Raw genomic sequence first — 25,827 nt, 5'->3', positions numbered from 1 at the left:
CATGCACAATGTCGGCACTAGTACAGTGTATATCCACCTTTCGCAGCAATGCAGGCTGCTATTCTCCCATGGAGACGATCGTAGAGATGCTGGATGTAGTCCTGTGGAACGGCTTGCCATGCCATTTCCACCTGGCGCCTCAGTTGGACCAGCGTTCGTGCTGGACGTGCAGACCGCGTGAGACGACGCTTCATCCAGTCCCAAACATGCTCAATGGGGGACAGATCCGGAGGTCTTGCTGGCCAGGGTAGTTGACTTACACCTTCTAGAGCACGTTGGGTGGCACGGGATACATGCGGACGTGCATTGTCCTGTTGGAACAGCAAGTTCCCTTGCCGGTCTAGGAATGGTAGAACGATGGGTTCGATGACGGTTTGGATGTACCGTGCACTATTCAGTGTCCCCTCGACGATCACCAGTGGTGTACGGCCAGTGTAGGAGATCGCTCCCCACACCATGATGCCGGGTGTTGGCCCTGTGTGCCTCGGTCGTATGCAGTCCTGATTGTGGCGCTCACCTGCACGGCGCCAAACACGCATACGACCATCATTGGCACCAAGGCAGAAGCGACTCTCATCGCTGAAGACGACACGTCTCCATTCACGCCTGTCGCGACACCACTGGAGGCGGGCTGCACGCTGTTGGGGCGTGAGCGGAAGACGGCCTAACGGTGTGCGGGACCGTAGCCCAGCTTCATGGAGACGGTTGCGAATGGTCCTCGCCGATACCCCAGGAGCAACAGTGTCCCTAATTTGCTGGGAAGTGGCGGTGCGGTCCCCTACGGCACTGCGTAGGATCCTACGGTCTTGGCGTGCATCCGTGCGTCGCTGCGGTCCGGTCCCAGGTCGATGGGCACGTGCACCTTCCGCCGACCGCTGGCGACAACATCGATGTACTGTGGAGACCTCACGCCCCACGTGTTGAGCAATTCGGCGGTACATCCACCCGGCCTCCCGCATGCCCACTATACGCCCTTGCTCAAAGTCCGTCAACGGCACATACGGTTCACGTCCACGCTATCGCGGCTTGCTACCAGTGTTAAAGACTGCGATGGGGCTCCGTATGCCACGGCAAACTGGCTGACACTGACGGCGGCGGTGCACAAATGCTGCGCAGCTAGCGCCATTCGACGGCCAACACCGCGGTTCCTGGTGTGTCCGCTGTGCCGTGCGTGTGATCATTGCTTGTACAGCCCTCTCGCAGTGTCCGGAGCAAGTATGGTGGGTCTGACACACCGGTGTCAATGTGTTCTTTTTTCCATTTCCAGGAGTGTATATCTTCATCATATTCCACAAGCCACCTAATGGTGTGTGGCGGAGGGTACTTTCGGTACCACTATCTGATCGCTCTAACCCTGTTCCACTCGGGAATAGTGCGTGGGAAGAATGATTGTCGGTAAGCCTCTGTATTGGCTCTAATTTCTCGAATTTTCTCCTCGTAGTCAATACGCGAAATGTATGTGGGGGTAAGTAATCTGTTGTCCGACTCCTCCTGAAAAGTGCTGTCCCGAAATTTCAATGGTAAATCTCTCCCTGGCGCACCAAGCCTCTCTTGTAACGTCTGCCAGTGCAGTTTGTTTAGCATCTCCGTAACGCTCTCTCGCCAGCTAAGCGCTCTCGTGATGAAACGCGCCGCTCTTCATTGGATCTGCTCTATCTCCTCTGTCAGTCCTACCTGACAGGGATCCCAGATAGATGAACAATACTCAAGAATTGGGCGAAAAAGCGCCTTATAAGCCATTTCTTTCGTGGATGAGATACATTTCCTTAAGATTCTGCCGATGAATCTGAGTCTGTTGTCCGCTTCACCCACGACCCATCTGTTTGATATGGTCATTCCACTTAAGGTCGCTCTGGATAGTTACTCCTAGATATTTTACGGCAGAGGCTGCCCCCAGCTGTTTGTCATCAATAGTGTAGCTGTACAGTAGTGGATTTTTCTTCCTATGTACGCGCAGTACGTTTTATTCTATTCTAATGACCACTGTAAGGCATTGCCAGTTTCATAACAAACCTAACATAAGCATGGGAAGATTTACATGTTATTAAGACGAATTTATATCTTACGAGCTTCATACCAAGGTGTTCACGTCTTAAGAACAGCCTTAGCTTAGGACGGAAATTCACCTGCAATAACATCTCACTCGACGAAACATACACACAGAATATAAATAAATGAAAGGAATAAAAATTTAATCAACCATTATCTGCACTACTGTGGCACATGGATTAGAAGGAAGAGGGTGTACGCAGAATAGTGACCAACTTCCGCTTTCGCCTGGAAAGTACAACGGCAAACACGAAAATGTGGAACAAGAGCACAGGGGGGTGAGGAAGTTGCAGCGACCGGCACGAAGCAAGAGTTGTGAGCCGGGGAGCTGCACATGGCCAACTGCAGCGGAGCTCCGTGCCAGAAGTCCGACTTTGCACAGCTGAGATGTGGCTTATCGACCAGCGGACAGGGACGAGCTAGCCCCCCAGCCATTCACAGACGTTATGAGATTCAGTAGACAAGAGGAGTGGGCCCTATTCTCTCAGAGACATCAGAACGAGGAGTAAAAATTATTTCCCACGATTCTGCTTACTTCTGTATTCTTCCAAAATGGTGCCTAATTTCGAAGCTTATCTTGTCCACTGGAGTGTTTGTGTGTGTGTGTGTGTGTGTGTGTGTGTGTGTGTGTGTGTGTTTGTGTTTGTGTGTGTGTGTGTGTATGTATGTATGTATGTATGTATGTGTGTGTGTGTGTGTGTGTGTGTGTGTGTGTGTGTGTGTGTGTGTGTGTGTGCTGCAAGTGATATGTTTTTGCGATAGTTCATGCGTTGTACGACGTCACATAGTGTAAGTGTTTAGAGCTGATACCAACAAACGGTATGAAAAGGGACGAGCACGCAAAATCGGTGTTACGGAAAACGAATAGAAGACTTACAAGGAAACATCACCAACTTGCCCTCACATTTTAATCAGAAAAAGATACACTTGCAAGACATCAGACACAACAATCGTTCCATTGCGAAAATTTGAGCAGTAATTCTGATAGTACGCAGTTATGACCCACTGCGCGCACTAGGTGTTGTTAATTGTTCTGCACCACTGCAGCCGCTTAAAGCACGAGCACGATAAAGTACCGGAGTGAGTAAGATGTTTGTGAAATACTGCTGTAACATTGGTAACACGCTTTTTTCATTATGTCAAAGTGCGCGGTTTCTAACCTGCAGCTTGTGTCAGCGAGTTCTTTGCTTTGAACATTTTTCATGTTGCAATTCACAAATGATGTGTAACGAATGAAACGAGTGTGTCATTACAGAAGTAGCGGAGCGATAATTTTTTATTAGCTGCACTGTCTCGCATTATTTTCTTTGGATTTTAAAGCTGACGATGTAAAAGTGAGGTACATTTTCAGGAGATGCGATATTATCACACTGAAAATCATTTACTTAATTTCACAATAACTCTTCAATTGCTCAGGATTACTCATTTTGCTTTTGAGTCTTATATATAGCTACGTACCGTCAACACGAGAGCATTATTAAGTAATATTGAATGTATACGTAAGTGAGGTTCATGTACTTTGTACTCACATTAATTAAACAGAACGCGTAGAATAACATGTGTTCTCTAACAGGACTACATAACACACTGAAGAGCCAAAGAAACTGGTATAGCCATGCGTATGCAAATACAGAGATATGCAAACAGGTAGAATTCGTCGCTGCGGCCGGTAACGCCTTTATAAGACACCTATATAAGACAAGTGTCTGGCGCAGTTTTCGATCAGTTACTGCTAATACAATGGCGGGTTAACCAGATTTAAGTGAGTTTGAACGTCGTGTAATAGACAGCGCACGAGCGATGGGACACAGCATCTCCGAGGCAGCGACGAAGTGGGGATTTTCCCGTAGGACCATTTCACGAGTGTACCATGAATATCACAAATCCGGCTAAACATCAAATCTCCGACACCGCTGCGGCCAGAAAAAGATCCTGCAAGATCGGGACCAACGACGACTGAAGAGAATCGTTCATCGTGACAGAACTGCAATCCTTGCAGAAAATTTCAATGCTGGACCGTCAACATGTGTCACTGTGCGAACCATTCTACCAAGCATCACCGATATCGGCTTTCTGAACCTAAGACCCACTTGTGTACCCTTGGTGACTGCACTACACAAAGGCCGGCCGCGGTGGTCTAGCGGTTCTAGGCGCGCAGTCCGGAACCGCGGGACTGCTACGGTCGCAGGTTCGACTCCTGCCTCGGGCATGGATGTGTGTGATGTCCTTAGGTTAGTTAGGTTTAAGTAGTTCTAAGTTCTAGGGGAATGATGACCACAGATGTTAAGTCCCATAGTGCTCAGAGCCATTTGAACCATTTTGAACCACTACACAAAGCTTTACGCCCCGCCTAGGCCCATCAACACCAACATTGGACTGTTGATGACTGGAAACATGTTTCCCGGTCGGACGAGTCTCGTTTCGAATTGTATCGAGCGGATGGACGTGTACGGGTATGGAGACAACCTCATGAATCCATGGACCCTTCATGTCAGTAGGGGACTGTTGAAGCTGGTGGAGGCTCTGTAATGGTGTGGAGCGTGTGGAGCTGGAGTGATTTGGGACCTCTGATACGTCTAGATACGACTCTGACAGGTGACACGTGCGTAAGCATCACGTCTGATCATCTGCATCCATTCATGTCCATTGTGCATTCCGACATGCTTGGCCAATTCCAGCAGCACAATGCGACACCCTACACGTCCAGAATTGCTACAGAGTGGCTCCAGGAATATTCTTCTGATTTTAAACACTTGCTCTGGCCACCAAACTCTAGACATACGAACATTATCGAGCATATCTGAGACGCCTTGCAACGTGCTATTCACAAGAAATCTCCACCCAGTCGTCCTCTTACGGACTTATGAACAGCCCTACAGGATTCATGGTGTCAGTTCCCTCCAGAACCACTTCAGACATTAGTCGAGTCCATCCCACGTCGTGTTGCGGCACTTCTGTGCGCTCACGGGGGCCCTGCACGATATTAGGCAGGTGTACCAGTTTCTTTGGCTCTTCAGTGTACGTTGGGCAGACCTGTCCACCTCCCTCTCCTCTTAGCTCGCCTTCAACATTTCGCAAGTAGCAGGACTCTGGTTCTGACTCCACTGTAGAGAACTTCGCGCTCGGACGTTAGCCGGCTGCAGTGGGCGGCGCGAGTGACAGACAACCGATATGCGGGAAATTTAAAAACTGTACAGTCAGAGGCTCATAGCTGGTACTATCAGATATGTGGTCCAAAGTTTCGCGTGAAATCGATTACTGGAGGTTATAACTTGCAAGTGACCTTTTTTCTCGTTAAAATATGAGGTGTAGTTGGTGATGTTTCCTTGTTGGATTTGCTGAAGGACTTCTGAAAAAATGCAGTGCATCTGTAAAGGAAATAGCTTACAAGGCGCTAGAACAACCAGCTCTAGAGCATTGTCCCAGCGTTTGGAGTTCTTATCTAGTAGGCGTACCAAGAGAAATCGAACGAATTCAGATACTCGCTGCTAGAACCGCATCAGGTCGGTATAGCCCATAAGAAAGTGTAAAAGAAAAGTTTGGGGAACTTCCACATCTACATGAGTACATCTACATGACTTCTCTGCAATTCGGACCTTAAATGCCAGGCAGAGGGTTCATCAAACCACTTTCACACTATTTCTGTTCCGTTCCACTCTCTAACAGCGCAGTGGAAAAACGAACATTAAAATCTCTCCGTGCAAGCTCTGATTTCTTTTATTTTATTAAAACGATCATTTCTTCCTGTGTAGGTAGTTGTCAAGAAAATAATCTCGTTACGAAATAGTTTCACATGCTGCGTCTATGAATTGACGTTAGCTGTTTGCGACACAAGAAAATGTTTGCTGAGCCAGGACTCGAAACCGTATTTCTCGCTTATCCCGAGCGGTCCCCTTAACCACTTCGGCTATCCGAGTACGCCTCGGGGACCGATCCAAGTTTCATATGTCACGTAGTCAAAACCCTTACGCTCGCACAATTTGCGATTCTCGCACAGGGAGACAAATATTGTATAGTCATTTCAGCCTGCATGCATGCATGTCTGAAGGACTATAGTGATGACGTGTAAACACAGACATTGTAGCCATCAATTATGTATTCATGCTTCGACGACATAAAATGAAGATATAATATTCGGCTCCCTGTATGGGAATCACAAATTGTGCGAGCATAAGCGTTATGACTACGTAGCATATGGGAGCTTAGATCGGTCCTGGAGGTGTGCTCTGGTAGCTGAAGGGGTTAAGGCGACCGCTCGCGATAAGCGAGAAATTCGAGTTGGAGGCCCAGCCCGGCAAAAAAATTTCATGTGTCACACACAGCCGACGTCAGTGTATAGTCGCAGAATGCGAAACAATTTCGTACTGTACACCACATATGTAATCGTCAATGACGTTGCCTATTACTTCAGCCTAACAGTTCTCTCATGAAGATCACAAGCGCAGCCAAACCAATGCAGTCACCAGTAACAGCAGTATTAAGATCCTTTGAACGCGTTTCGACGACTTTTCAGTTGGTTTCAAGAACAGACCATTGCTACCAAATCTGAGTCAACCTCGTTACACGCACTGTCCAGTCAGATTAATGTGACCACCTGTCAGAAGCCTGATGTTCTGGAAGGTACCAACAGGTAGGTGGAGCCATGCCGACTCAAGTTCCGTGGCTAGCCGCGCTAGATTTCTCGGTTGAGGATCCATGGCGCGAAAAGCTCGATCAAAGTGGTCCCACATATTGTCGATTGGGTTTACGCCCGGGGAGTTTGGTGGCCAGGGGAGTACGGTAAACGCACCCTGGTGCTCTTCCAGCCACTCCCGTTCACTGCGAGCGGTGTGACAGATTGTATTGTCCTGTTCGTAGATGTCATCGCGCCGAGGGAAAACAAACTGCATGAAGAGGTAGACACGGTTCCCAAGGATAGACGCAGAGTTGTGTTGATCCACTCAGCTTTCCAGAATTACAGGATCACCCAGGGTATGCCATGAAAACATTCCCCAAAACACAATGCTCCTTCCTCTGGCCTGGACCCTTCCGACGATTGTTGCAGGTGTTTGTTTTTTGTCCGATCGAACATAAAACGTGATTCTTCTGAAGAGGCAATCTGTCGCCACTCAGCGGACGTACAGTTGCGGTATTGGCGTGCAAATTCCTGCCTTTCTCGCATATGAACAGCAGTCATCGTGAGTGTATGAACTAGGTGCCTTCGCGGATGCCCATTCGCACCAATGTTCGCTGCACAGTGATTGAGGGGACAGTGTTGGTTCATCTGGGTGGTCACTTGCTCAACAGTTGCACATCTGTTCGCTCGCACATATCACTGCAGGCGTCGTTAACCCCTGTCGTCTATGGCCCACGGTGAACCATAGTTGCATCGGCTCTGGTTTTGGAGAGCGCCATTTTTCCGTGCACGGTATATTTCAATCACCGCGGCACGCGAACTTTTAACAAACGTAGCCGTTTCGGAAATGTTTCCACCCTTGGCCCGAAAGCCAATGACCACGCCCTTCTGGACATAAGATAAAGCGCATCGTTTCCGCTTTACGGTAACGTGTGCGCTGTTTCCACGTCCCCCGACATACTTTATACTCTACCGGCCATTAAAATTGTTACACCACGAAAATGACGTGCTGCAGACGAAAATTTAGCCGACAGGAAGAAGTTGCTGTGATATGCAAATGATTAGCTTTTCAGCGGATTCACACGAGGATGGCGCCGGTGGCGACCCCTACAACGTGCTGACATGAGGAAAGTTTCCAACCGATTTCTCATACACAAATAGCAGTTGACCGGCGTTGCCTGGTGAAACGTTGTTGTGATGCCTCGTGTAAGGAGGAGAAATGCGTACTATCACGTTTCCGACTTTGATAATGGTCGGATTGTAGCCTATCGCAATTACGGTTTGCTGCTTGCGTTGGTCGAGATCCAATGACTGTTAGCAGAATATGGAATCGGTGGGTTCAGGAGGATAATAAGGAACGCCGTACTTGATCCCAAGGGTCTCGTTCGGACGAATCCAGGTTCTGTTTACAGCATCATGATTGTGGCATCCGTGTTTGGCGACAGCGCGGTGAACGCACATTGGAAGCGTGTATTCGTCATCACCATACTGGCGTATCACTAGGCGTGATGGTATGGGGCGCCATTGGTTACACGTCTCGGTCACCTCTTGTTCGCACTGACGGCACTTTGAACAGTGGACGTTACATTGCAGATGTGTTACGACCCGTGGCTCTACCCGTCATTAGATCCCTGCGACACCTTACATTTCAGCAGGATAATGCACGACCGCATGTTGCAGGTCCTGTATGTTCGACTGCTGCCCTGGCCAGCACGTTCTCCAGATCTCTCACCAATTGAAAACGTCTGGTCAATGGTGGCCCAGCAACTGGCTCGTCACAATACGCCAGTCACTACTCCTGATGAAGTGTGGTATCGTATTGAAGCTGCATGGGCAACGGTACCTGTAGACTCCATCCAAGCTCTGTTTGACTCAATGCCCAGACGTGTCAAGGTCGTTATTACGGCTAGAGGTGGTAGTTCTGGGTACTGATTTCTCAGTATCTATGCACCCAAATTGCGTGAAAATGTAATCACATGTCAGTTCTAATATAATATATTTGTCCAATGAATACCCGTTTATCATCTGCATTTCTTCTTGGTGTAGCAATTTTAATGCCCAGTAGTGTATACCCTTCTCTGCTAGTGCTGCCACCTGCCGTCAGTGAGTGGTTATTGCACATTGACATCTAATATGGGCGGTAGGCACGTTAATGTGACTGGACCGTGTATTTTACATTGTACTGATTCAAAAGTCTCACACTCTTAAACATTCTGTATTTGCAGGCTGTTTAATTTATCTAATGAGCGATCGAAACTGTCTCACCAAGTGACACTTGTTTTTGCTGAGGTTTTACCACTGGTTTGTATCCTCCCATGTTCCACGCTACTGCTCTTCGTGTCATAGTTCGCTTGTCCATACTATTTGCAACCTTCTTCTACTAAAGCATAACTCAGTTACGCCGAATCTGTGCGTAACTTGCTGTTTCACTTTTACTTTCAGGCAACACAAGACAAAGGCAGCCACAAGCCATCATAGACTCCTCGCACCCCTCGTAGCTCAATTAGCCTTTGACGCTTTTAATGTCGCTTCAGGATAAAAACTGAACGCTAAACGCAGTAACATGTACCTCTATTGACACCTTATGACAAGCTAGAGTCTTTCTTGGGTTTGGTCAAAAGCTTTTTCAGTTACAGGAAACGCCATAAAAGAAAATGCACATGTATCTCTCCAGTTCTTCACATGTACAAAGCTGATTCTATCCGGAAAAAATGCACCAACGAGAACCTTCAATCCATTAAAGCCTAACCCGATATCTTAGGTAGAACTGACCAACTTCTTTGCAGCCACTCCAGACTCCAAATGCATCACGTAATATTACGTTTTTGTCCACCATCGAAACCAAACCACACAGCCCTACACAGATAAAGCAGGAGAATCGTAGCCGGTTTGCATCCGATAGAATTTTAATGTTGGTGATCTTGCTTGTGGTTTATTGATCACCTTTTCCGCACGTCTATGCAGTCCTTTGATGTGCGTAAACGCGGAATTTCCTACCTGCCCAAAGATATTAGGATGCCATGCACACTATGTTAATATATTCCTATCTAATTTATGATCCACGGAGTTTTGGTCTAACATATCTTAAGATATGAGCAACTGCTGTTTCCTTTCCTCAGCCACAAATGTAATGTTCAAATACAGCATTAGTAGTGTGCTGTTTGACAGCCATGTCGATTAAATTTCTAGGTATGACGTTGCAAAACGATAGGAAAATGAAAAAGCGTGTAACGACTGTAGTAGGGAAGACGAATGATATACTTCGGTTTACTGGGAGAATTTTGGGAACGTGTGGTTCATTTGTGAAGGAGGCTGTATACAGGGTGTTACAAAAAGGTACGGCCAAACTTTCAGGAAACATTCCTCACACACAAATAAAGAAAAGATGTTATGTGGACACGTGTCCGGAAACGATTAATTTCCATGTTAGAGCTCATTTTAGTTTCGTCAGTATGTACTGTACTTCCTCGATTCACCGCCAGTTGGCCCAATTGAAGGAAGGTAATGTTGACTTCGGTGCTTGTATTGACATGCGACTCATTGCTCTACAGTACTAGCAGCAAGCACATCAGTACGTAGCATCAACAGATCAGTGTTCATCACGAACGTGGTTCTGCAGTCAGTGCAATGTTTACAAGTGCGGAGTTGGATGATGCCCATTTGATGTATGGATTACGACGGGGCAATAGCCGTGGCGCGGTACGTTTGTATCGAGACAGATTTCCAGAACGAAGGTGTCCCGACAGGGAAACGTTCGAAGCAATTGATCGGCGTCTTAAGGAGCACGGAACATTCCAGCCTATGACTCGCGACTGATGAAGACCTACAACGACGAGGACACCTGCAATGGACGAGGCAATTCTTCGTGCAGTTGACGATAACCCTAATGTCAGCGTCAGAGAAGTTGCTGCTGTACAAGGTAACGTTTACCACGTCACTGTAGGGAGAGTGCTACGGGAGAACCAGTTGTTTCCGTACCATGTACAGCGTGTGCAGGCACTATCAGCAGCTGATTGGCCTCCACGGGTATACTTCTGCGAATGGTTCATCCAACAATGTGTCAATCCTCATTTCAGTGCAAATGTTCTCTTTACGGATGAGGCTTCATTCCAACGTGATCAAATTGTAATTTGTGCAATCACGTCATCAACACAGATTTCCTGTGAACGTTTGGGCAGGCATTGTTGGTGATGTCTTGATTGGGCCCCATGTTGTTCCACCTACGCTCAATGGAGCACGTTATCATGATTTCATACGGGATACTCTACCTCTGCTGCTAGAACATGTACCTTTACAAGTACGACACAACATGTGGTTCATGCACGATGGAGCTCCTGCACATTTCAGTCGAAGTGTTCGTACGGTTCTCAACAACAGATTCGGTGACCGATGGATTGGTAGAGGCGGACCAGTTCCACGGCCTCCACGCTCTCCTGACCCCAACCCTCTTGACTTTCATTCATGGAGGCATTTGAAAGCTCTAGTCTACGCAACCCCGGTACCAAATGTAGAGACTCTTCAAATGGCTCTGAGCACTATGGGACTTAACATCTGTGGTCATCAGTCCCCTAGAACTTATAACTAGTTAAAAACCTAACTAACCTAAGGACATCACACACATCCATGCCCGAGGCAGGATTCGAACCTACGACCGTAGCGGTCACGCGGTTCCAGACTGAAGCGCCTAGAACCGCACGGCCACACCGGCCGGCTGAGACTCATCGTGCTCGTATTGTGGACGGCTGTGATACAATACGCCATTCTCCAGGGCTGCATCAGCCCATCAGGGATTTCATGCGACGGAGGGTGGATGCATGTATCCTCGCTAACGGAGGACATTTTGATCATTTCCTGTAAGAAATTGTTTGAAGTCACGCTGGTACGTTCTGTTGCTGTGTGTTTCCATTCCATGATTAATGTGATTTGAAGAGAAGTAATAAAATGAGCTCTAACATGGAAACTAAGCGTTTCAGGACACATGTCCACATAACATATTTTCTTTCTTTGTGTGTGAGGAATGTTTCCTGAAAGTCTGGCTGCACCTTTTTGTAACACCCTGTATAGCACACTAGTATGATACACTACTGGTTTTTCCTACACCAAGAAGAAATGCAGATGATAAACGTGTATTCATTGGACAAATATATTATACTAGAACTGAGATGTGATTACATTTTCACGCAGTTTGGGTGCATACATCCTGAGAAATCAGTACCCAGAACAACCACCTCTGGCCGTAATAACGGCCTTGATATGCCTGAGCATTAAGTCAAAAAGAGCTTGGATGGCGTGTACAGGTACAGTTGCCCATGCAGCCGCAACACGATACCACACTTCATCAAGAATAGTGACTGGCGTATTGTGACGAGCCAGTTGCTCGGCCACCATTGACCAGACGTTTTCAATTGGTGAGAGATCTGGAGAATGTGCTGGCCAGGGCAGCAGTCGAACATTTTCTGTATCCAGAAAGGTCCTACATGACCTGCAACATGCGGTCGTGCATTAACCTCCTGAAATGTAGGGTTTCGCAGGGATCGAATGAAGGATAGAGCCACAGGTCGTAACACATCTGAAATGTAACGTCCACTGTTCAAAGTGCCGTCAATGCGAACAAGAGGTGACCGAGACGTGTTACCAATGGCTCCCTATATCACGCCGGGTGATACTCCAGTATGGCGATGACGAATAAACGCTTCCAATGGGAGTTCACCGCGATGTCGCCAAACCCGGATCCGACCATCATGATGCTGTAACAGGACCTGGATTCATCCGAAAAAAATGACGTTTTGCCATTCGTGCACCCAGTTTCGTCGTTGAGTACACTATCGCAGGCGCTCCTGTCTGTGATGCAGCGTCAAGGGTAACCGCAGCCATGGTCTCCGAACTGATAGTCCCTGCTGCTGCAAACGTCGTCGAACTGTTCGTGCAGATGGTTGTGTCTTGCAAATGTCCCCATCTGTTGACTCAGGGATCGAGACGTGGCTGCACGACCCGTTACAGCCATGCTGATAAGATGCCTGTCATCTCGATTGCTAGTAATGCGAGGCCGTTGGGATCCAGCACAGCGTTCCGTATGACCCTCCTGAACTCACCGATTCCATATTCTGCTAACAGTCATTGGATGTCGACCAACGCGAGCAGCAGTGTCGCGATACGATAAATCGCCATCGCGATAGGCTACAATCCGACCTTTATCAAATTCGGAAACGTGATGGTACGCATTTCTCCTCCTTACACGAGGCATCACAACAACATTTCACCTGGCAACGCCGCTCAACTGCTGTTTGTGTGTGAGAAATCGGTTGGAAACTTTCCTCATGTCAGCACGTTGTAGGTGTCGCCACCGGCGCCAACATTGTGTGAATGCTCTGAAAAGCTAATCATTTGCATATCACAGCAGCTTCTTCCTGACGGTTAAATTTCGCGTCTGTAGTACATCTTCGTGGTGTAACAATTTGAATGGCCAGTAGTGTAAATTCTTGAGTACTGTTCGAGAGTTTGCGACCCGCACCAGGTCGACTTCAATGAAGGCATGAAAGCAATTCAGAGGCCGGCTGTTCCATTTGTTACCGGTATGTTCGAACAAGGCGCAAGTTCTGCGGAAATGATTCAGGAACGCAAATGGGAATCACTGGACGAAAGAGGACGTTCTTTTCGAGGAACACTATTGAGAAATTTTAGAGACCTGGTATTTGAAGCTGACTGCAGAACAATCTACTGTCGCCAGCGTAGATTTCGCGTAGGGACTACGGAGGGGATAAGATACGCAAGAGAAATTAGGACTCGTACGAAGGCATATAGACAGAAATTTTTCCCTCGTTCTGTTTGTGAGCCGCGCGGGATTAGCCGCACGGTTTAAGGAGCTGCAGTCATGGACTGTGCGGCTGGTCCCGGCGGAGGTTCGAGTCCTCCCTCGGGCATGGGTGTGTGTGTTTGTCGTTAGGATAATTTAGGTTAAATAGTGTGTAAGCGTGGGGACTGATGACCTTAGCAGTTAAGTCCCATAAGATTTCACACACATTTGAACATTTTTTTATGTTTGTGAATAAAACATGAAAGGAGATGACTGGTACTGATACAGAGTACCCTCCGTCATGCAGCGTACAGTGACTTACGGAGTATGTATGTAGATGTACCATTTTTTAAAAATGGTTCAAATGGCTCTGAGCACTTTGCGACTTAGCTTCTGAGGTTATCAGTCGCCTAGAACTTAGAACTAATTAAACCTAACTAACCTAATGACATCACACACATCCATGCCCGAGGCAGGATTCGAACCTGCGTCCGTAGCGGTCGCTCGGCTCCAGAACGTAGCAACTAGAACCTCACGGTCACTCCGGCCGGCCACCATTTTTTTTTTAATTTTTAAGTATGTGTTTCAAACTGCACATTTACGTTATGTGATCGTGTATTCGGTCTGATAAATCACCTTCTGTTCCGCTTACTCTTTCAAAGAATGCAAGCGGAAAACATTTCATTACATCACCTGTGGGTGGACCACAAACTGATTTCATACCGACTGCACTACTAGTCAATAGCGATGTCATCAGCACATGGCCAGCACAGTTTTCGTGGAAAAGCCAGTCAGACTTTTTTGAGGAGATCATACCATTAGCTCCCTGTGTGATTGGAACGAAACATAAACAAATATGGCAGAACGCGGATGTCAAACGGCCGATTCCACTTAGGAACCGAGTACTTAACCACTGCGGCATCTCTTGTCCGCAGCTCGTGGTCTAGTTGCTGCCTCTGTATAACGGGGTCCTGGGTTCGATTCCCGGCCAGGTTGGGGATTTTATCTTCCCGGGGACTGGGTGTCTGTGTTGTCCTCATCATTGCACCACCATAATCATAATTTGTGACACTGGCTAGATTGGAATGTATAAAAAAAATTGAACTGTGAAAAAACTGGGACTTTGTACGGGCGCTGATGACCGTGCAATTGAGCGCCCCACAAACCAAACATCATCATCATCATTGCGGCATCTCATTCGATCCGTAGGTAAATGAGGAGGAAGTGCATCAGTCACCGAAATAGGGCGGGATAGACGCGTGGTGTAGGGCGTCTTGTCACGGTCCCCGCACCTCTCCCCGTCGGAGGTTCGAGTCCTCCCCTCGGGCATGGGTATTTGTGTCGTCCAGAGTTTAAGTTGGATTAAATAATATGTAAGCTTAGGGACCGATGACCAAAGCAGTTTGGTCCCATAAGATCTTACCACAAAAATACAACTTCTTTTAGGAAGCGAAATAAAAGGGTATGTATAGTAAACTGCGAATACGCAGCCCGTTAGCGAAAGGGGGGTGAACAGTGTTGTCCATGCGCTGAGCTTTTCGCGGTATAGAACACATGCTGACTATGCGGCTTCATGTCAAGTTAGAGTGAGTCAGTAGGAGGATTATTTATGGTAGCCAATGAACAGTTGTTAGTCAGATACATCTTTATGTCGCTCACATACAAGTAATTACATTTTGCAGGAGGCTTTTCCTTTATAGTCTTCCTTTGCTGCAAGTAAACGTTTCTGTTATTGATGAATACACACACAGGGAGTTACAGTACGATACCGACAAAATTCGAGGGATTTTAGGGGGTGTCGTGAGGGACAAATTAAGGGTAGGAACCTGTATCTGGAAACGTCATAAAACGACGTTACAGAGCGTCGAAGTTATAGGCGCTGGAGCCTGCCGTTAGGCCACCCCTTCGCCAGCAAACGTGATTTTGTACGCTGACGGACCGTAGGCGGAACGTCTCGCAATGTTGTTTGTTATTTAGTGATCACGACTGATTGCCACGATCGCCAGTGAAGAAGAGGAAGCTGACTGCTGCATAGGCAGGCCTTGTCTCCTACAAATGCGATGCTTTGTTGCCTCAGTGGATGACGGTTTCAGACGTACGTTTCCATCCTCAGCTTATTATTCTCCTGGAATCCTCTAAAATCTCGAGTGTTATTGTTATGCAGGAGAAAAATAAACTGCAGACAGAAACCCGTGTCCAAAACATTCACTGACGCAGCAGAGCATTACATTCATAGGAGATAAGGTTCAAATGGCTCTGAGCACTATGGGACATCGGAGGTCATCAGTCCCCGAGAACTTAGAACTACTTAAACCTACCTAACCTAAGGACATCACACACTTCCATGCCCGAGGCAGGATTCGAACCTGCGACCGTAGCGGTCGCGCGGATCCAGACTGAAGCGCCTAGAACCGCTCGACCACACGGGCCGGCTAGGAGATAAGGCTTGTGTATGTAGCAGCTAGCTCCATCTTCTCCATTGGCGATCGTGGCAATCAGTCGCGAGCACTTAATAACAATCAATACTGCGACACGTTCCGTTTACGGTCTGTCAGCATACCAAGTCTCGTTTGCTGCCAAAGATGTGGCCTAGCAGCAAGCGCCGGTCCCTGTAATTTCGACGATCTGTAGTTTCGTTGGATGACGTTTCCGGACACATGTTCGTATCCTCAATTTGTTCCTCACGACAACCTCTACAGCCCCTCGAAGTTTTTCGGTATCATTTGATAACACTCTTTGTATATAACGGGTCTCTCGAAAGAGTCGTCAGATGCATTTTCTTTGGTGTTCCGTCAGATATTTGCAATTCCATTTTCACATTGTGTAACAGGAGTCAGCTGAAAATATTACTGCTCATCACGTCTGACATGAGACGCCCAGTGTTGACAGAAAGCTTCAGTTTGTTTCCTGTTGCAAACAAAATGGATTTCAAGTGGAATTTTACGTGGCCATTCGATACAGACCTCCTAAATTGGTCTAGTCCGATATTCATTTTACCAGTAGGTATTAACAGGGACAGTAAAACCCGAAGAATAAACAGCAATCCGGTAGCGACTAAGTGGAGGTGTATTCATGGCCGTAGCAGTCAGAGCGGGCCACGGCTGGAGTGCTGGTTATTCTTCGAGTTTTATTGTCCCTGTTAATGCATATCGATAAAAAGGATATCGGAGTAGACTAATTCAAGTGCCCTCTATTTAATGGGCTCGTGAAATACCGGTATAAAAATAATTTTGTTTACAATAGAAAACAAACCGACAATTTCCGTAAACATTGGCTGAAAGACGTGGAGGGCACTATTTATTTGGGCTGACTCCAGCTACAGAATGCAAGAACAAAACTGGAAATATCTGCTGAAACGCCAGAAAAAATGCGCCTGACGATTCTTGGGAGGGGCACCCTGTGTGTAGGTCATATGCATATTTTATGTTAAAATGTTATTAATGCCACCTGAAATACAAATCTTGGTTGCGGTAACAAAATGATATAAAGTACTCTCGCTGTGTGCACAGCCCTTCATTGATTTTCTGCTGTTACCGCATCGTAGCGTTCTGTTATTAACACGCAGAGGACTTGCATACTTTTTTTTATTGAAATAGCTATTAATGAAATCTCCTGTAACACGGAGTCTTGGTCGCGGTGACGGACTGATACGAATTAATTCGTATTTTCGAACTATGTAATGGTGCCGACATTTCCTTCCTAGTCTGAGCTTATGCTCCGTCTCTAATGACCTCGTTGTCGACGGGACGTTTAACACTAGTCTCCTCCTCTTCTCCTCGTGATCTGTTCAAAAACTTATCTCAGAGTGCCCTTCACGAAAAAATTACATTATTAGAGACGTATCTCGCTCACATATAGGAGTAGACACTAAAGAAATGGAAACCCAAGGCAAATGCACGCCGGTGACGGGTAAGTTCCATTTCTATCTTCTCTTCGTTGGTATACAGTGGACTCCCACAAACCTCCTACAGAAGACGATTGACGTAATAACCAGTGTACATTTTCCTCCTGTTTCCATTTGTTTACTGTTATTTGCAGCAAGTGACGAGTTACATGTTATATGAATGCGCGGTGTCTGTTCTTTCGGAATAGCCTAGTAAGCAGGAGATCACGGGTTCGACTCCCAGTCCAGTACACATTTTCGCTCGTCGCCGCTGATTCCGCGTAATGTCCAGCCGCACCTGACAGCTGTGCTCCCCTTCAATTTCCATATGGACGAGTTACATTACCACGGGTACTTGCACTTTATGGTATTACAACAGAGACAAAGTCAAATTTGCGTTACGTTTTTACACTGAAGAGCAGAAGAAAGTGGTAAACCTGCCTAATATCGTGTAAGGCCCCCGCGAGCACGCAGGAATGCCACAACATTACGTAGCATGGAGTCGAGTAATGTCTCAAGTAGTGCTGGAGGGAACTCAAAAAATGAATCCGTAAGAGGACGACTGGGTGGAGATTTCTTGTGAACAGCACGTTGCAAGGCGTCTCAGATATGCTCAATAATGTTCATGTGTGGGGAGTTTGGTGGCCAGAGGAAGTGTTTAAACTGAGAAGAGTATTCCTGGAGCCACTCTGTTGCAATTCTGGACGTGTAGGGTGTCGCATTGTCCTGCTGGAATTGCCCAAGCCTGTCGGAATGCACAATGGACATGAATGGATGCAGGTGATCAGACGGGATGCTTACGCACGTGTCACCTGTCAGAGTCGTATCTAGACGTATCGGGGGTCCCTTATCACTCCAACTCCACACGCTCCACACCATTACAGAGCCTCCACCAGCTTCAACAGTCCCCTACTGACATGCAGGGTCCATGGATTCATGAGGTTGTCTCCATAACCGTACACGTCCATCCGCTCGATACAATTCAAAACGAGACTCGTCCGACCGGACAACATGTTTCCAGTCATCAACAGTCCAATGTTGGTGTTGATGGGCTTAGGCGGGTCTTAAAGCTTTGTGTAGTGCAGTCACCAAGAGTACACGAGTGGGTCTTAGGTTCCGAAAGCCGATATCGATGATGTTTGGTTGAATGGTTCGCACAGTGACACATGTTGACGGTCCAGCATTGAAATCTGCTGCAAGGATTGCACTTCTGTCACGATGAACGATTCTCTTCAGTAGTCGTTGGTCCCGTTCTTGCAGGATCTTTTTCCGGCCACAGCGGTATCGGAGATTTGATGTTTAGCCGGATTCGTGATGTTCATGGTACACTCGTGAAATGGTCGTACGAGAAAATCCCCACTTCATCGCGTTGCTGCATCCCATCGCTCGTGCGCCGATTATAACACCACGTTCAGAGTCACTTAAACCTTGATAACCTGCCATTGTAGCAGCAGTAATCGATCTGACAAGTGCGCAAGGCACTTGTCTTAAATAGTCGTTGCCGACCGCAGCGCCGTATTCTGCCTGTTTATATATCTCTGTATCTGAATACGCATGACTATACCACTTTCTTTGGTGCTTCAGTGTAATAAAGTAATGTTTACATGAATGGTACACTGTTAATGTTCGTATTTTAGTAACGAATAAAGTTGTAAGGGAGGCAATCATGCTGGGTAATGTCCCCCTAGCAGCTAAACAACATGTGCTTTATACATTCTTTGTTTGTCTTCTGGGCAAAGGGTTATTTTCGGTGTTGAAGATAAATGAAATACTCGAAAGCAAAGTGTTTATTTATTACGTTTTCTTATATATTTGAGCCTGCAAACGAAGTGTTTTTCTCCGAAAATTCAATTTGATCGTGTTCTAGCACCTAGTATATTAAGGTTTTTCCCTTTGTTGTTACTTCATCCCCCCTGGCCCCATGTGGGTGGGGGTGGGCTGTCAGCAGTACAGTCAACCCACTCTTCAGCCAGCTGGGTAAGTAATACTAAATTAGATTAAAAAACACTAATATAAATGTGAGATGTTTACATGGATTTAAAAGATTCGGAATGGTGGAAAATTAATGGAGATATTAATATGTACACTAAACAAGGCGTTTTCTATGTTGAAAATAAAAACATTAACAATAAGAGGATAAAATGGAAAACTGCAAGAGTACATTTAAAGCTGTTAAAATACGGTTTCAAGAACACTGATCTCAAAAAGAAGCACTTCTTTGCCGCTAAAACTGGAAGGACCTGCCCGAGGATTGGGAGCCTATGTTGAAGGTTTAACAACGAGGAGGTAAGGATGGAGGACTGGTGCGTGGTATCGATGGAGTAGGAGTGGTTGTTGGGAAACGAGAATGGGCAAGGGGAGGACTAGATACAGCTATCAGTGAAGCCAAAATCTGAAGGAGAAAAACGGGGTAGGGAAAGATGGGGGAAGCGGAGGAAGGGATACGGAAATATGGGGAGGGGAGAGAGCCCTGATGAAGTGGAATAGATGGGGTGGATTTAAAGTTGCTAAGAGGGGTAAATTTCGTGTCAGAGTTCATGATCTGGGAGGGGAAGACGGTGTAAATTTCTATGGGAGAGTATGTGGAGCGTGTGAAAGTGTAGAGTTGGTGGGATGTAGTGGTAGAGGTGCGGCAGCATCATGTGGGGATCGGAAAGTAGAGGGGAAACTATAGAACTATTGAAGCCAAGTTTGCGGATGAAGGAGGTTGTTAGGATGTGTTCAGTGCGAGTGAGGAGAGGCGGGAAGGTAATGATTTGGTGAAGGATCCTTGTGGGAGAAGGTAAACGGATGCGGAATGCGAGGCGGAGTGCACCACGAACAGGCCAGTTCAGCGGAGCACTGCAAAATGCTCTTCCGGGAGACTACTGCCGTTAGATTAATGAAATTACAACGGACCTGTACCGCGAAAGTTGTCTCAGATTGGAAATTCCAGTGTAGTTAATTACGGCCAGGCCACCTTCCTGCGTATGGCAGCAAGCCTGTATTATATTTGGCGGTCACTGGAAGGGGCTACTCAACTTCCGAACGGACAACTGGAAGGGACGCCTTGCGGTTTCCTCGCGGGTCACGACTTCCGGCCGTCCTGCACTGCCGCTAGCGGCTACGCCATGTGGGGCCGCCTGCGCGCATCTCTCGCACCTGCTTCTTCCCTACACCCTGTGTACTCACCCATACACGGTGCACCGCTAATTTCCGGAAACAATCCGCACGCATTTTTCTGACACGATTGCATTTATAGCGAACTGTCCTTATCTTCGTTTCTCAAACGTAGATTACATGCGTTAAAGCAAGGGTGGTTCCAAGGTCCGTCTAGTTGAATTTATTACGTGAGATGGAGCATTAGACTGAGTGTGGTTTTTAGACGGTCTTCCCTCTTCCTTTACGCAAACTCCGGATCGATAACTAAGCTCTGCATGACCTACCCCGTTCACAAACACTTGCAACCAGATTTACATATCAAAGAGGATTACACGCTACATAGACCTTCTCAACGACAAGCGGTGTTGGAATATGCAAGATCTTTATTCCAGTGGTCTATAGCTTCAAGCAAGTCACCTTATCTCTAAACATATAGATGGAACGGGCTGAACAAGTTAGATCACAACCATTGCCAATACTTATTGTCGCTGAAAGATGGAAGGGTCAATTCCCACCCATCAAAAATCACGGTAGCACTAAACACCGAATGCTGGTGGTCAACAGTGCTGTTTTCCATGTGGTTCCGCCAAAAGTACGGTCGCGTCAACATATCTCAACCTATCGTTATGTTTTGAAACCTGCTTTAGTACAGGGCGAAAAGTAGTGCCAGTAAAATCTTTTTCGTTCCGTTCTCCGAGATGATATTTGCGAAATATGTTTGAAAATTCTGAGTGAGTAGTAATTACTGTTCCATGTGCCATACTCGTTAAGGATGCAGTATAAGCATTGCTATCCGACAATTAAAGTACTCCTACACCACTCGGGAACTTTGCTTGACCCACAGGAGAACGGTACGTAAAAATGAATACGTGACTGTATAGATCGTTACTGCCGTTTATGACACTGTAAAATGAGCAAGAGCGTCATTATATTTTTAGCGTCTGCATTTATCTTTACTATTCGTAGTGTGTCTTCACAGGAAGTCCTCTATGTACGAGTAACAAGTATTCAGACATGTCTGTCGCGTAAGCTAAACAGCTGATTCAACCAAGCCCGCTCTCTTTCCATATAATTCTCGTCATTAACGTACAAAGGTTCTTTCACGAAGCGTCACCGCCCATAATATTTTGACAGTCTCCAGTGTGTAAACATCCACTGGCTCGCGCTGTGTTGTAAACGAAAACAGGGACAACAGAACTCCACAGCCAAAGAACTAACAATGCTCGCAGGAATGCAACACTACAGAAGGAGAGCTTACGTCACCATAAACATACTGTTTACTGCACGAGTCGTCATCAAGTTGCACTGACTGGCAGCGGAGGAACGAGATACGAGCACAAGAAGATTTCAAATAAATTTCACGCTACATTTGCAATAAGCCACTAACGCATAAGGAAAATAGTTAGGCGTCGGAAATAATAAAGGTTAGCTGTTCTATCACTCTCTGACTAGTACTTCAGAACATACATTGTCTAGACTTACCGTGAAAACGTGCTTCATAAAACAAGAAGTGATAACGAGCGGGTTGACGTGTTATGGCATCTGCTTGTTTTCTCCTTAGACCAAGAAAAATATTCTAAGAGAAAACGCAGTGGCACACTCATTCCCGAAAAGTAATTTTTTTTTAAAAGTGGTAGTTAAGCTGCATGACAACAGAAGAATACTAACACGTAAGTTAATACTGGAGGAAAAATGCATTAAAAGTTGCGAGCGATCCGCTTAACTCAAGAATGTGCGTTACGCTGCAAACATCTCTATATCACAACCACACACAAAAATAATAAAAGCTCCTCAAAAGAGCAACAGCAGTAAATGCATTACCGCCTTGTCAAGAAGCGACAATACATTAAAAGGCGTGCGAAAAACATTGGTATCCGTAACTGCTAAGACCAGCGTGTAATTTAAATGGCAAGACACGCGTGTGATTCACCAGCTCATCGTAGTTAACAGAGGCGCCTTGCCTGTTTACAACGGCAGACAGCGCCTGAGATAATCTCACGTACTTCAAAAAAAGGCGGGAAAGGCGGCGCGCAGAACACAGCTCTGACGCGGCAGTTCAAATTTCAGATGCCAGCGTGCCTGCAAAATTTAGCACGTGGGCCGCTTCTGCTACGAGTGCATTACTCTATGGCCGCGTGGCGGTCGTGCAAATTCCCTACTCCGGCCAGCGCGTGCGGAACACGTGGTCGGGGTGAAAGAAGAAGATAAAGCGAAAATAGACATGCTCTGTATCCTTAGCGCACACATCTGCACTCGGCAATTTACAACCTTACTGAAACACACTTTAAAAAAATTCCTAAGAGGCTTCTGCAGCAGCGGATTGAATAACTCTTTTTTGTTCATATTATAGAAATGACATACTCGTCGGGAAATAAATTTCGTAACATCACAGCACGATGACAGCGACGATTTCCAACACACGAGAGCGCACCCGCAACGAAAACACGTGGGAGAAATTTGTAGTGAGAGTGTCTATTTTTGCAGCCCGGCTAATCGGTGACAATTCTTGACTGAGAAAATAGTCGGAACGGGGCAACGTTTCTAACATGTGTGGAAGAGGTGAAGCCAGCTCGTGCGAAGCATTAAAATTGTTGTTAATAATCACGTACCTGGAGAAGAAAGCGGCCCCTCCCAGCAGAGCAACGGCAAGCCAGTCCGGCGACAGTCCACACAACCTCAACAACGGCTGGCTAACGACTGACTGAGGCGCGCGCCCGCTGGCTCAGTATAAAACATCACTTCCCTCCCTCCCTCGCCCCCCCCCACTCGCTGCGCGGACTGCCCCCCACCCTCCCTCCGCCATGCCTAAGGCGCTGCGTGCCGCGGCTACCTGAACCACGCGCCCAAAACGCACGTCTCCTTTCCTTTCCTCGCGCACAACACTTCACATTGAGCCACCGTCACAGCCCGCGGTAGGTCTCGGCAGTACTAACTGCCCACTTCGCTTAGCTCAGCATGTTGATGTTCGCAGCTGTCCAGAAGACCTACGTGCGTATCTCTACGAACTGCAGACGGAATGCGGCAGAGTGAAAAAAGAATAAATAAGCAGGGAAAACTATATTTTTTTCCAGTGGCATCCGGGATATACCATACAAGTGCCGATAACAGGTTGTTCAGTTAAGAGCGAACGAAATGTCACGTAACTAATATAAGGGCCACTAGATACTGTAAAAGAGCGATGCACTTGCAAACACTATATGATAATCTTAATGTTATAGATCTTATGTTATTAATATAGTGTCAGACACAGAAGACATAAAAAAGGCGAAACTTTTCTGCGTAATCCATAGGCGCCGGAGCAACGGGAAGGGGCTTACGGGAGGGGGTGGCAAGAGGGAACAGTTACCCCTCTCGGACTATGGGGTATTACAAAATTCTCGAGGATTTCTAGTAATGACCGCCTGCGGCCTTACTATATCGAAGACCCGAGCGCGATGGTAGATACCCTTGTTTTTAAGGTTTTCTTTTGTTCCTCCGTTCTGAGGTGTATTAATTAGCACTTTTTCCTGGTTAATGCTATCCAACAGGATTTTCTCCATTGTTCTGATTTTTTCTCTGTTTCAGATTCTTAATTTTCAGTGACAATCTGACTTCACTGATACAGGTATTTGAATAAAAATATTTCTTGTTAATATCTCGTTGAATACGCTGGATTTGATCATGTATTAATGGTGTAATTTCAGATATTCGAATAATTCTGGCGGCATTATTATTCATATTAATAATACATATATATATGTAGCTAGTAAATGCTAATGAAATGTGCCTACTATTTCGGTATGAAAGTAATCAAACTAAAAACCATGAACCTTTATTTAGCTACACACAGAACACACAGGAGTATTTCAGAGATGGTTGTAATACTTCAGGAAGAACAGATATGTTGCGATGTGGTGGTCAGATTAGTAATAGAATCAAATGAAGACAGTTCCTCTCGAAATTTTTATTTGTCTATTAAACCAATCCTAATTAATCACATTGCATAGTGATACTGACAGCACACTCGTAGAAAATTTCGTATAGGTAGATATCGAAGATGTAGCGTTGGTGAAAGTAGAGGAATTTAGATTGATTCTGACAATAAATTAGGCTCGAACAACTGATCAGAATCTTTAGTACAAATTTTGTATATCAATTATAAGAGTGGGGTGTAATATTTCTTTAAAAAGAAGGAAGGCTGCAAAGACGAACACAGTTTAACTCGGTCGATTACGAGGCCATTATTATAGAAGCAGCGTACACTCGAACTAAAGAAGATTAGGGAAGGAGATAGACCGTGCCTACTTCAAAAGTACCATCGTTGTGGTGAAACGAAGAAAAATCTAAATCTGGACTGCCGGCCAAAAATCCGAAACACACTACCTCCGAATGTGAGTGCAGTGTCTTAATCAATGCACACGGCAACTATTTTTGATGAGTTAAAATACTGCAAGTCATTAAATAATTAGCTCATCCTTGTCATTCTGTTACTGTTCATCCTTATATTCGGCTTACTTCGTAGTTCCAGCATGCACTATGTTCACAACGGTAGATCCATGTTTCAGAGCCGTGTTATAATCCTCGAGGCGTACTCGGAAAGAAAGATCCGATTTGGCGCGAAATGGAAACCACTGTGAAAATCCGATAGAACTTTGCACAGATGCGTTGCGTAATGTCTTCAGTGAGCCTGTAGATCGCTTCACGTCGCTCTTTTCAGTTCAGAGTGCAAAGTGCTCACGTAAAAATTCCTAAAACAACAGTGTCTCCCGCCAAGTATGCGGATCTGGTGAGAGATTTCGCCTGAAGCTATGCAGCCCATAAAACATAACTGTCATGCTACTCTTTCTTCAAGACAATTCTCAGCCGCATTCTGCAGGGGCAATGAAGACGTTTCTGCAGCGATTTCGATGGGAAGTGTTTAATCACGCACAATACAGCCCTTCATTGGTTCCCTCGGATGTTCACCTCTCCTCACATGAACCGCCGGCTACGAAGACAACATTTTGGCACAAACATCGAAAGGCAGACCAGCGTAGAGAATTGGCGGACAGCATAGGTGGCTGCTTTCTGTGACGAGGGTACTGGAAAGTTTGTACAAAGCTACGACAAATGTCTAAGTCGGAATGGCGACAATTTAGAGAGGTAGCTATAAGGTGGGACGAACTGTTATGAAGAAAAAAATTTTGATTTTGACTATGGTTTCCATTTCGCGACCGATTGACCTTACTTTCCGAACAGCCATCGTATTTATCTCTGGTGGAATCTATCCAGTGTAGTGTAAAAAAAAAAAAAAAAAAAAAAAAAAAAGCGATAGTAACGTGGGTGCCATGTATAGTACTGAACAAAATTTATTACATAAAAATTTAA

The 25,827-nt window shown here is 46.1% G+C and overlaps 1 protein-coding gene across 2 annotated transcripts in view; it reads right to left on the bottom strand.

The window, feature by feature from the left end:
* LOC126184520 (elongation of very long chain fatty acids protein AAEL008004-like) overlaps nt 1–23,184 on the bottom strand; it is a 647,799-nt gene extending 624,615 nt beyond the window's left edge. For both annotated transcript variants that reach the window (XM_049926915.1, XM_049926917.1), the window contains exon 1: nt 23,091–23,184. The gene's annotated coding sequence lies outside the window, so the exon portion shown is untranslated. The remainder of the gene's footprint in view (nt 1–23,090) is intronic.
* Nucleotides 23,185–25,827: the final 2,643 nt, after the last annotated feature.

Source organism: Schistocerca cancellata, chromosome 4 (genome assembly GCF_023864275.1).
Source record: "Schistocerca cancellata isolate TAMUIC-IGC-003103 chromosome 4, iqSchCanc2.1, whole genome shotgun sequence".
NCBI lineage: Eukaryota > Metazoa > Arthropoda > Insecta > Orthoptera > Acrididae > Schistocerca > Schistocerca cancellata.
This window is presented reverse-complemented; position numbering and strand designations above follow the sequence as displayed.